The sequence below is a fragment of the Rhinopithecus roxellana genome, chromosome 9, assembly GCF_007565055.1.
Source record: "Rhinopithecus roxellana isolate Shanxi Qingling chromosome 9, ASM756505v1, whole genome shotgun sequence".
Taxonomy (NCBI): domain Eukaryota; kingdom Metazoa; phylum Chordata; class Mammalia; order Primates; family Cercopithecidae; genus Rhinopithecus; species Rhinopithecus roxellana.
Genome location: NC_044557.1, coordinates 110,279,073 through 110,291,511, shown reverse-complemented (window position 1 = coordinate 110,291,511; position 12,439 = coordinate 110,279,073). Strand labels below are relative to the sequence as shown.

General features: G+C 49.4%; 1 protein-coding gene across 1 annotated transcript in view; it reads left to right on the top strand.

The window, feature by feature from the left end:
• The window catches only part of LOXL2 (lysyl oxidase like 2), a 109,359-nt gene that overhangs the window by 44,198 nt on the left and 52,722 nt on the right, over nucleotides 1-12,439 (top strand). The gene's annotated exons all lie outside the window — the stretch shown is intronic.

Below are 12,439 nucleotides of genomic sequence, written 5' to 3'. Positions count from 1 at the left end.
GAGTCAGCGAAGCGAGATAAGGGTGGGGCCCTTTTATAGGATTTGGGTAGGTAAAGGAAAATTACAGCCAAAGGGGGGTTCTCTGGCAGGCAGGAGTGGGGGTTACAAGGTGCTCAATGGGGGAGCTTTTTGAGCCAGGATGAGCCAGGAAAAGGACTTTCACAAGGTAATGTCATCGCTTAAGGCAGGGACCGGTCATTTTCACTTCTTTTGTGGTGGAATGTCATCAGTTAAGGCGGGTCAGGGCATTTGTACTTCTTTTGTGATTCTTCAGTTACTTCAGGCCATCTGGGCTTATACGTGCAAGTCACAGGGGATGCAATGGCTTGGCTTGGGCCTGGAGGCCTGACAGGGAACTCCTTGTCGGTGGAGGAATTCAAGCATGAACTGGACAACACCTGCCAGGAATATTGTGGTCAGATTGCCTACATGGGGAGGGAAGCGGGATTAAGTGATTGCCAAGTTTCAAGACCCTGTTACTCAGTGTCTGGGAAAATGCACTCATCCCACATGGTGTGTGCCTAGCTGGATATTGACATTGCGTACCATGTGTAAATTGGCATCACGTGTGTGTGAGAACATAGAGAGAAGGGATGCCAACCAGCATGTGTATTGTGTGCTTGAGTTCTCTGTTTGCCTTTTTTGCAGCCCCTAATGGCCTTGACCTTGAAACCAGGTACAGACTTTTCACTCTTCATATCAAAGTGTGAGAGTTAAAGCCCTCCTTCGAATTCCTCCAGTTTGGAAGGGGCAAATTGAAAAGTGGCCAGGAATGAAATGTCAGTGAATGATTTCTCTGTGTTTTGCGACCCCAGTCGTAGGCCACTGGGCCTCCACGTCCCTTCCCATGCCTACTCTGCAAGGGTGTGGGCTGGGCTCTGTAACATTCACCCTCATTAACCCCTGGAGATTGGGGACAGGTCACAGATCGTTACAGATGACCCTCACAACCCATGCTTCCTCCAGAGTGCACTGGAATTCCCAAAGCGGAGAATGGAAGAAAACTGCATCAGTCTAGACCAAGTTCATCCTACTCTGGAATGCCAGAGGCATGAGTCACTGAGCCCTGGAGCCTGGCTGATGGAATTTCACTTAATGAGCGAACTGTGCTTCCCTGGACTCCTACAGCTGCTTGCAGCATCCTTGGGAGCTCCTGATTGTAAATTCCCCTCTAGAGGAGGAAAAAAAAATCACACCTTCTTCACATAAGTGACCCCACCAAGGGAAAGTTCACAGGTTTGTACCCTAACCTGCCTTTTGAGCAGCATCCAGAACAACAGGGCAAGTGTCGAGCGAGTTGAATTCAATCCCTTCCAGCTGTGACGGTCTGTAGTTCGGTGGCAATGGTTTCTCCATCAGAATGACGTAGTGTGCATTCATCATTTACAAGGTAGTTTTAAATATTCTGTAGGGGAAAAAAATCAGATGATTTCTGTAAAAGTGCTTTGCAGACTCTAAAAGTGCTGCCCTGGTTAGTCCTACCACTGAATCCCCAGCCTTGGTTCATTTCATCCAGGAAATTAACCAGGCAGGTTCTCAGTTTTCCCCTTTTCTGACACAGGCTGTGCCGTCATATCTTATTGTATATTCTCAGTTTTGGACTCCAGAATTGAAGGCAGAACCCCTGGGTTCCAGTCCCAGTGGAGACTGGAACTCACAGCTCTATGTCCAGTGACTGACCCTTCTTGGGCCTCTGGACACTGTCCTACAAAACAGAAGTTTGTCTGGACATAAAGAAAATCAGTTTTAGGTCAATCCTCAAAACTTTCTTAAAAGGAGGTAAGTAGGAGCAAATAAGCAAATGTGAAATACTCTTGGCTCCAAACGAACAGATCTCTTTTAAACCTGGAAAACAGAGCCCAAACCAAACCTCCTAGGATTTCAGAGCCTCTTAAATCGAGAGGCTTTGTTTCCTGCCTGTGGCGGGTAGACTGGTTGGAAAAAGCATTAGATAAGGAAAGATGACAAATCCAGATGCCCTGCTGAGTAAACCTCTGCTCTCCGGCTGCTCTGCACGTTGCCCAGTCATGTGCTCTCACAGGAAGCCTCGTGGCTGGGCTGTGTGTCGCTAGATCAGGAAACGTTTTGGTCTTTTCTCTTTTCTTCACCCCACCCCACCCCATCCCTCCCCACCCCACCCCACCCCACCCCACCCCACCTTCTTCCTTACCCATCCTTTAAAGGCTCTTTTGCAAAAAGCAATTCCATTGCCGGAACTGATTGGAAAATCCCCAGGCTGTGAGATTTAGGTGTTGCCTATCCCCTGAGTGACCTCCAAGCCTCAGTTTCCCGTTTGTGAAAGTGGGCAGCGCAGGAGGTCTTGAGGGGCCAACAGAGGGACGATGAGGACAGAACGAGGAGAAAGCCATTTCTTTCCACCCAAGGGGAGAACCTGGTCCCCCTATTCTCTGCTCTCTCGCGTTCGTCTGGAAGGACGCTGAGACCTGAAAAAGCCCTTTCTTCTCATCTTAACCACAGGGACTGAGGCTGCTGTAAATTTTTTAAATTCCTTGGGTCCAGGTTTTTATTAGTTACAGTCAGCTGCCAAATGTTTCAGCATTGCCCTCCCAGCGGCAGCTCTGTCTGGGGGCGGCAGAGGGTGGAGGGGCTTCAGCCTAAAAGGGAAAGGTCTCTAGAAGGACTTCTGAAAAGTCTGAACCCTTCCCAGCTAGGAATCTCGTCCTTCCCCTGACTCCCACCAGAGAGGTTGCACTGGGTGGTTTTGGGGAAAAAGGGGGCCTATTTTCACCTCTGTGCAGTTTAGAAGGTAGTGGTCCCCCCGCGCCTAAATTTAGACCCCATTCCTGGATGGTCACAGGGTAGTTGGATGGCCTCTCTGTAAGAGGAAGAGAAATGGTAGCCAGGGGATAGTTTGTGCCGGACTTTTCGGCAAGGGCAGAAGAAGCCAAGGTGAAGGCCCACAGCCTCTGAACTCTGTTTTACTGAACAGTCTGGCTGGACAATCAGATGTAGCTCTCTTGGGTTTTGTCTCTCCCACTTCTTGGACAAGAGGATGTATAACATCCTGTCCCAGGGCTGGGCATGGTGGCTCATGCCTGTATTCCCAGCACTTTGGGAGGCCAAGATAGGTGGATCACTTGAGGTCAGGAGTTCGAGACCAGCCTGGCCAGCGTGACGAGACCCCCCCCCCCCAACTACTAAAAATACAAAAAATTAGTTGGGTATGGTGGCGCATGCCTGTAGTCCCAGCTACTCGAGAATCGCTTTAACCCAGGAGGTGGAGGTTGTAGTGAGCTAACATTGCACCACTGCACTCCAGCCTGGGCGACAGAGGGAGACTCCATCTCAAAAAAAAAAAAAAAAAATAGAAAAAAAAAGATCCTGTCCAGCCCTCACATTCCGCGATTCTATTTACTAAGAGCCTGTATGTAGCCAGGGCTTGCCAGCTACCAAAAGGGACACACAAAGCAAGTAGTTCTAGAGTGACCTATTTTCCCAACTGAACATCTGAAATGCAGAAGGGTGTGTATGTGGATAACAGATGGGAACCTGGTTTCTGACCTGGGTGTTGCAGATACAATGCTTTGAAAAGTATAAATACCATTAAAACTCTTCGTGAGATGAAATAAACCAATACATAACATTCTGTTTATTTGTTAGATAGCACACACGAATAAGGAGGCTTATAATTTGTTTTAGATGAAATAAATAAATGAACAGGATGTACTCAAACTTTGAAGAATGTGAATGGGTGCTCAAATGCATGGCAGTTTGGAGAAGAGAGAGGTGAATGAGGAAACCTGTGGGATAGTTGCTATCTGGATGAAGTGGGGGCTTGAGCTGGGCTGGAGAAAGCCTCTGCCAGCCCTGGGTGGGCAGATCCACTCTGCAGGAAGGTCTGGTGATGTGACTAGGGCAGAGTGGGCAGCGGTCAGCCTGGTTCAGCAATGCGCCTAAGTGGCTTATTTGAATCACCTCAGCCATGCTGGGTGTCAATGCCATGGAATTTCCCCAACCCCATCCCCAGGAGCCTGTTGCTAAGGATCTGTTCGTTCATTCACCGATACATTTCGATTCAGCACCCGACCCTACACTAGGCATGAGGATAAAGGGAGTGATGGAACAGACCATCTTGCCCACCCCGAGCTTACCGTCCAGCAGTGGAGAAACAATCTCATGCATCATGACTGTGTTACCATGGTGATGATGGCTGTGAAGAGAACCCCAGATTCACCATGAGGGTGTGTGGTGTGCAGTCGGGCCTGACCAGGACAGGAGGAAGTGCTGGGTCACAGGGGCTGGTTGTTGGAGCAAGTGTCCCACCGGCTTCCTGCCGACAGCAGGGCTTGCCCGTTCTCCAAAACAGCAGCCTCTATTACCTACCCAAGTGGCTGCCTGTTTGGAAAGTGAAACACAGAGCATTCAGTTTTCCAGCAGTGTTGCAAAGCTTTTGATTTACAGGAGTCAGGCCCCAACAGACTCCTGGCTCTTTCCTTTGGTGATGTCAGCATGACCTCAGCTCTCCAGGCCACCCCCACCCTGCCCCCACTGGCCTCTGTCGCCTAGAGCTGAGGAACAGAAATTGTTGAAATGCCTTTCCTCTCCCACTTTCTTCCATCAAGAAGTCACAGGCTAAAGAACGTTATTAGCAGCTTATTTTTTGTTGAGTTGGAGTTTCGCTCTTGTCGCCCGGGCTGGTGCAATGGTGTGACCTCGGCTCACTGCAACGTCTGCCTCCTGGGTTCAAGTGATTCTCCTGCCTCAGCCTCCTGAGTAACTGGGATTACAGGTGCGTGCCACCACGCCCGGCTAATTTTTGTATTTTTAGTAGAGCCCCATGTTGGCTAGGCTGGTCTGAAACTCCTGACCTCAGGTGAACCGCCCGCCTCGGCCTCCCAAAGTGTTGGGATTACAGGCATGTGCCACTGCGCTCAGCCCTCCAGTAGCCTCTTAAACTAAGAGTTTCTGATTGGATCATCAAAAAAGGGATAATTATAACATAGCCAGACTCCTGGAATACAGCATGCCTCATACTGTGTACAGATAATACCCACTTAGCCAAGCCATCTAACTGTGTGCTGAGGATCAGACGGCTTTTAATTCAGTTCAGTAACTATTTATTGGTGTCAGATCTCAAGGGAAAAGGGGAGAGGGTGTTAGGGAGCTCAGGTGACAAAAGGATGCCTGGACAAAGCACAGATGTTCTCCTGTCCATAAGTCACACAAGTCATGCTTATGTTAGAAAGAGAGGGGAGGACTACGTAGCTGTTTATTTTGCATTAAAGAATAAAAAAAGTCTTTATTAAAATGTTGAACTTGGGCGCACAGCATGTCTAGCTAAGCTAAACTCCTGTTGTTGGATTTTGAAAAAATCATTACTGGTTCCTTCCAAACATGTTTGAGGACCCACTCTGTGTCTGGCTATAGTGAGTCCTCAGACATGGTTGGAAGGAACCAGTAATAATTTCTTACTGTGTGGGTAATACAAAAATGAATAAGGCACAATTTTGCCCTTAGGGGATTCACAGTCCAATTGAGTGGCAAAAGGATGCGGAAAAGTAAATACTAGTACAAGATAGTCGGCATAAGCCAAGAATTTAATGAGTCACCAGACGCCAGTGCTGGAGAAATAAAGAAGAAATCAAACATGTGGATGTGCCATCTGGGGACAGGGGAGGGGGCTTCACAGAGATGCTGGTACTGCCTCTCCTCCTCCAGATCACGGACCTCGTGACAGTGAGGACCATGCCTGTCCTTTCAGAGTCTCACACAGCACTTGGGACATGGTAGCACTGGACAAATATTTTTGAATGAACAAATGATTAACAATTTCCCTGAGGGTTGGCAGGATTCTGATAGGTAGAAAGAAGGGACAGAGAATGGCAGGGTGTGGTTTGGGCCTAACGTGGGGGTGCCACCGGGAAGATCTGAGCAAGACCCTTGAATGCACTGTGGTCAAAGAGGATGAACGGACGGGAGAAGAAACCAGAGGCCAGGAGACAGTGTGGGCCTAGGTGAGATGACAACATTATCACGCCCTTTCTTAGGCTCCCACAATTCTCCTTGCACAGCTGACTGGGAATTGGGACTGAGAATGGCGAGCTAATAGAAGGGCAAAGAGAAGGTCTTGCTTGGGCTGAATGAGCACATGAGTGAGGAAGAGAGATGGTCACAAAGGTCTGCAAAGCTGGAGGCAGGCGCGTCCCTCAGTAACTCGATGAAAAGAGGAAGAGGTGAAGGCATCTTGAATGTGTTTGGTTTCAAGTGCTGAGGAAAGTGTCAAGCTGGTAGTTGGGACATGGGTCTGTATCTGGGAGGCCACTGTTTTGTTTTGTTTTGTTTTGTTTTGTTTTCTTAGAGAAGAGATCTCGCTCTGTCGCCCAGGCTGGAGTACAGTGGCACAATACTGGCTCACTGCAGCCTCAAACTCCTGGGCTCAAGTGATTCTCCCACCTCAGCCTCCTGGGAACTAGGACTATGGGCAGGTACCACCGTGCCCAGCTAATTTTTTTTCATTATTATTATACTTTAAATTCTAGGATACATGTGCAGAACATGCAGGCTCGTTACATAGGTGTACCTGTGCCATGCTGGCCCACTGCACCCATCAACCCATCATTTACATTAGGTATTTCTCCCAATGCTATCCCTCCCCCAACCCCACGACAGGCCCCAGTGTGTGATGTTCCCCACCCTGTGTCCAAGTGTTCTCATTGTTTAATTCCCACCTATGAGTGAGAACATGCGGGTTTGGTTTTCTGTCCTTGTGATAGCTTGCTCAGAATGATGGTTTCCAGCTTCATCCATGGCCCTGCAAAGGACATGAACTTGTCCTTTTTTATGGCTGCATAGTATTCCATGGTGTATATGTGCCACATTTTCTTTTTTTTTTTTTTTTTTTTTTTTTTTTTTTTTGAGACGGAGTCTCGCTCTGTCACCCAGGCTGGAGTGCTGTGGCCGGATCTCAGCTCACTGCAAGCTCCGCCTCCCGGGTTCATGCTATTCTCCTGTCTCAGCCTCCCGGGTAGCTGGGACTACAGGCGCCGCCACGTCGCCCGGCTAGTTTTTTGTAGTTTTTAGTAGAGACGGGGTTTCGCCGTGTTAGCCAGGATGGTCTCGATCTCCTGACCTCGTGATCCGCCCGTCTCGGCCTCCCAAAGTGCTGGGATTACAGGCTTGAGCCACCGCACCCGGCCTATGTGCCACATTTTCTTAATCCAGTCTATCATTGATGGACATTTGGGTTGGTTCCAAGTCTTTGCTATTGTGAATAGTGCTGCAATAAACATATGTGTGCATGTGTCTTTATAGTAGCATGATTTATAATCCTTTGGGAATACACCCAGTAATGGGATTGCTGGTGCCTAGCTAATTTTTTAACCTTTTTTTTTTTTTTTTTTTTTTGAGGCGGAGTCTCGCTCTGTCGCCCGGGCTGGAGTGCAGTGGCCGGATCTCAGCTCACTGCAAGCTCCGCCTCCCAGGTTTACGCCATTCTCCTGCCTCAGCCTCCCGAGTAGCTGGGACTACAGGCGCCCGCCACCTCGCCCGGCTAGTTTTTGTATTTTTTTAGTAGAGACGACGTTTCACCGTGTCAGCCAGGATGGTCTCGATCTCCTGACCTCGTGATCCGCCCGTCTCGGCCTCCCAAAGTGCTGGGATTACAGGCTTGAGCCACCGTGCCCGGCCAACTTTTTTTTTTTTTTAGAAATGAGGTCTCATTCTGTTGCCTAGGCTGGTGTTGGACTTCTGGCCTCAAGCCATCCTCCTGCCTCAGCTTCTCAAAGCATGAAGATGATAGGTGTGAGCCACCACACCCAGCCTGTTTTGTTTTTATTATTTATTTATTTATATTTTTTTGAAACAGAGTCTTGGTCTTTCACCCAGGCTGAAGTGCAGTGGCGCAGTCTCAGCTTACTGCCAGCTCCACCTCCCGGGTTCAAGTGATTCTTCTGCCTCAGCCTCCCGAGTAACTGGGATTACAGATGCCCAGCTAATTTTTTTTTTTTTTTTGTATTTTTAGTAGAGATGAGGTTTCACCATGTTGGTCAGGCTGGTCCTGACCTCAAATGATCCACTCACCTCAGCCTCCCAAAGTACTGGGATCATAGGCGTGAGCCACCACGCCCCACCTATTTATGTATTTATTTTTGAGATAGAGTCTTGCTCAACTGAGTCACCTCAGCTGGAGTATAGTGGCACAATCTTGGCTCACTGCAATCCCCACCTCCCGAATTCAAGTGATTATCCTGCCTCAGCCTCCTGAGTTGCTGGGATTACAGGCATGCACCACCATGACCAGCTATTTTTTGTGTTGTTTGTTTGTTTGTTCGTTTTAGTAGAGATAGGGTCTCACCATGTTGGCCAGGCTGGTCTTGAACTCCTGATCTCAAGTGATCTGCTCACCTCAGCCTCCCAAAGTGCTGGGATTAGAGGTGTGAGTCACCACTCCCGGCCCTGTTTTATTTTTAAATAGCCAAAGTAAGAAAGCTGCAGGCTCTGAGAGTAAGATGCAGGAACTTACTGGTGGTTGTGGGAGGCTGCATGCAAGGTGAGCAGAGGCTGTCTAGAGTTGACACTCATGCATTCTCGTTGAGATGTTGGCATGATGTTATGTCTTCCCAGCGTGATCCTCCCACCCCTCCTCACCCCCAGGATGACTTCTCAGGTCAGAAAGCCTGGGCTGATATTACGACTTCTAGAACAGCGGGAAGGAGAATGACTGCTGAGCTAAGACCCAGCCTTGCCAGCGTGCCTAGTGCTGAGAGTTTAGGGCAACTGTAATGTGGATTCATGTAGTCTGGCTTGCTCGACTTGCTTCTCCTTGTACTTTTTCCTGTTGCATCTTCCAGCTAGACTTTCAAAATGGGTGATTATTCCTTGTTGGCGACAGATCCAGACTATCGCATCCTGGAATTGGCAAGTCATGAGCAGATGCTGCAAATGTTAAATGTCATTCAGGCATAAACCTGAGAGTCAGAACCCAGAGCTCCTTTCCTCTCCAGCCGAAGTGACAAGTCCCTTGCCTGGCTGTGCCTTGGGTTTCCCTTCTGGGAATGGATGCAAATCACTCCCAGAGCCTCAGGCCCTGCTGGAGGATGTGATGAGCTCTGAGGACCACACTTCCCGGAGTTTCTGTGTCTCTCTTGAAGGGAAGCTTTCTGGAGGCCTGGGTGCACTGTTATCTCTGGCAAGAGGGACAGCATCAGGTTTGAGCTTGAATTTTAATATGTGCAGGGTGCTTGACCAGCTTCTGGCATTTGGAGCTGAATTTTAAACGAGCAAGTCTAGAGTGCCTTTCACTTAAAAACAAGAAAAAAAGTGTGTATATTTCAATATTTCAAACTTTCTCTTCACTTTTGGGACCGAACTCCTGGGGCAAAAAATATCCTAACACTTGTGGTCATGGAAGGGATTCCACAGCAGTGAAGTGTGTGTGTTTTCTAAGAGGTCTAACTAAGTCTCTGTGAGCTGGTTAGCTAGTGTGAGCATCGAATGTGTGCCCCAGAGGGTTTTCCTGCCTCCTCCCGCTGGCCTGAAGACAAGAATGTCAGGATCCCAGCTCTCCCGTCACGTACACAATCCAGTCTGACTCACTGCCCCTCGACATGGGGCGCTGGGCTTGCAATGTGCACAGCACCAGCACCTTTCAGCTGGTTGAAGGGGACACCCAGAATTCTGAGCCCGAGGCCCTGCCCTGGGTGAGTCACTCTCAGTACCAGACAATGTATTGGACACAGGCATGAGATGAGGACTGCTCAGAGACCAGTGGTCATTATGAGCCTGGAGCACAGGTTTGGAGTCAGAACTCGATTTGCATACTTGTTTACCTACTTATTGGCTGTGTGAACTTGGGTAACTTCCAAAAGCTTGCGAAGATTTATCATGTTTTTACCTCTAAACGGGTGGACCATGAGCCATCTTGAAAGCTGCCATGGGGATTAAATAATGGAGTGGATGTCAAGTTTTCTGAATGAAACCTAGCCTGCAATTAATTGGTGTTTAATAAATGATGCCCATAGCTGTCATTATTCAAAGCTGCTGGGGTTGGGGTGTAAGGAGGAAGCCCAGCAAGGCCCAGGGAGGGCAGAGACTGCATTTTGTTAAATGAATGAATGAATAAGATGGATTTGCGCCTTAAAGACTGGGAAGGCTTTGGTTCTTTGGAGGGAGAAGAAGAGAAGATGTTCCAGTTTGAAGGAATGAATGCAAAGCATATCCTGACTTTTCCTAAGGCCTTGCAAGGAACAAGATCCTTTCAGAATTTCCCCCTCCACAAGACACACAAATAGATGTATACTTTACACATTCAGAGACCCATGTGTCAGACACATACAGAGAGAGTACACGGAGACCCACTTGACACACAGGCACACACACACACAACCCTGTCGTGCATACATCATCATGCACACAGACACAATCCCAGAGATACACAATCCCAGAGAGACACACACAGAGACTTATACAGGGGCTCATATGACACACGGACATACAGACACTCAGAAACACACCATCATGCGTATACCACCGTGCACACACACAGACCCAGAGATACACACCACACACACACACGGACCATCAAGCACATATCACCATGCAAACACACACAGAGATTCATAAACTCATATGCAGTGAGTCAGTGGAAGAATGAGGATGATGACCCCTGGTGCTAGCTCCTTCTTTTCTCCGGGTTGCATTGCCTTCATCGTAGAGCCCCCGAGGCTCTTCCCACCAGCCATATTCAGTGGAGGAACCTGTCCCGCATCATCGCAGGAACCAGTGCAAGCTCCCTTGGCATTTGGGTTGATGTATGCTGGCCTCAGGCCTGCGTAACTCTTTCCAGTGGGGTCTACTGAGCTCCTCCAGCTGGGCCTTCTTCCTCCTCCTGTGGAGGCCAGGTGCTAGGGGTCACATCTTCCCTGCAGTGAGCCGGCACTGCTGCCCAATACAGGGGAAAGGATCTGTGAACTGAAGGTCAGCCCGGGCCGCCGGCCCCGTGAAGCACAGGCCTGATGCTAGGCAGTAACTTTCCTCCTGGGCATGACAGTTACACACTGGAATTCCAGCCCGGCCTCCTGAAGTGGGAAGAGACAGAAGAGGGCCGGCTCATGGGCTGGGTTTAGACCTCAGGCCCTTTCTTGGCTCGCCCCTGTCCACGTGTCTTGGTGGCACGGGTCCTGCGGCCTGAATGAGGCTGTAAAGGATCCAGCATCCAGACTGGAAGGCATAAACCTGCTGCTGGCAGCATTCCTTCTGCTGTGGTGGAAAGGAAACGGAGCCAAGTGCCATCACTCCAGGGCCACGTACTTTCCACCGCCTTTCAGGACCTGAGAGCATGGCCTGGCTGTAGACCCTGAAGGCTGTGGCAAGGAGACCTGAATCCCTGGGCACCCAAAGAATGGTTCTGTTCAAACTCGTCGTTCATTTGCATTTCGGCTGGACAGGGCTGGGGCAGTTGGGGCGCTGGGTTCCTCCTGCCTTCCAGCCCCGCTTGGACCAGCCCCACCTCCCAGTCCCTGACCCACTCACAGTGTGTGTGTCTTCCCCTGCACCTCGGGGTGGCCCTGGGGAGGGAACTGGAGTCAGCTGGTATTCTCATCTGTAAGATGGGGATGGTAATAGCTATCAACCACCTCATTACAGCATGCGAGGGTTAAGTAGGAGAACGCACTTCGCATAGGGCTGGGCACCTGGTGCGTGCTTTGCAGTAGCTGTTGCTATTATATGCTGCAATTCATGGTGTTTGCGGATCCATGTGAAGCTAGGAACAGTGAGGGGGCTGGAGGCATAGGTGGAATCAGTCCTGAATGGCTGAGAGCATTTTGCTTAATATTAGGGTATTACATAGACAAAGAGGAGCTAGCCAAGGGACAAGGTTAGATCTGTGTTTTAGAAAGAGCCGGCTGCAGTGCCTCATACCTGTAATTCCAGCACTTCGGGAGGCTGAGGTAGGAGGATACCTTGAGGCCCGGAGTTCGAAACTAGCTTAGGCAACATAGTGAGACCTCGTCTCTGAAATATATTTTTGAATTAGCTGGGCATGGTGGTGCACACCTGTACTCCCAGCTACTTGGGAGACTGAAACAGGAGGATTGCTTGAGCCCAGGATATGGAAACGGCAGTGAGCCCTGATCACACCACTGCACTCCAGCCTGGGCAACAGAGTGAGACCCTGCCTCAAAGAAGATTAAGAATTAATTAATTAAAAGAAAAAAGAGGCTCTTTGGTGACTGGCCCCGTGGCAGACAGACGGAGGCAGGGACTCAGTCAGGGACTGTTGGAAGAGCTGGTGATGGCTGGCCGTGACTGATTCGGGAGGGCGTTCCATAGAATTTGGAACCTGTTATGGCATGTCTTGGAAAGGCATTAAAAAGTGCCACCGTAACTCCAGGGAACCTCTGCTCCTCTCATCCAGCTTAGCCTCTTGAGGCCCCCTCTCCTCCAGATCCCCGGGAGGTCTAGGTGGTACAGGGACATT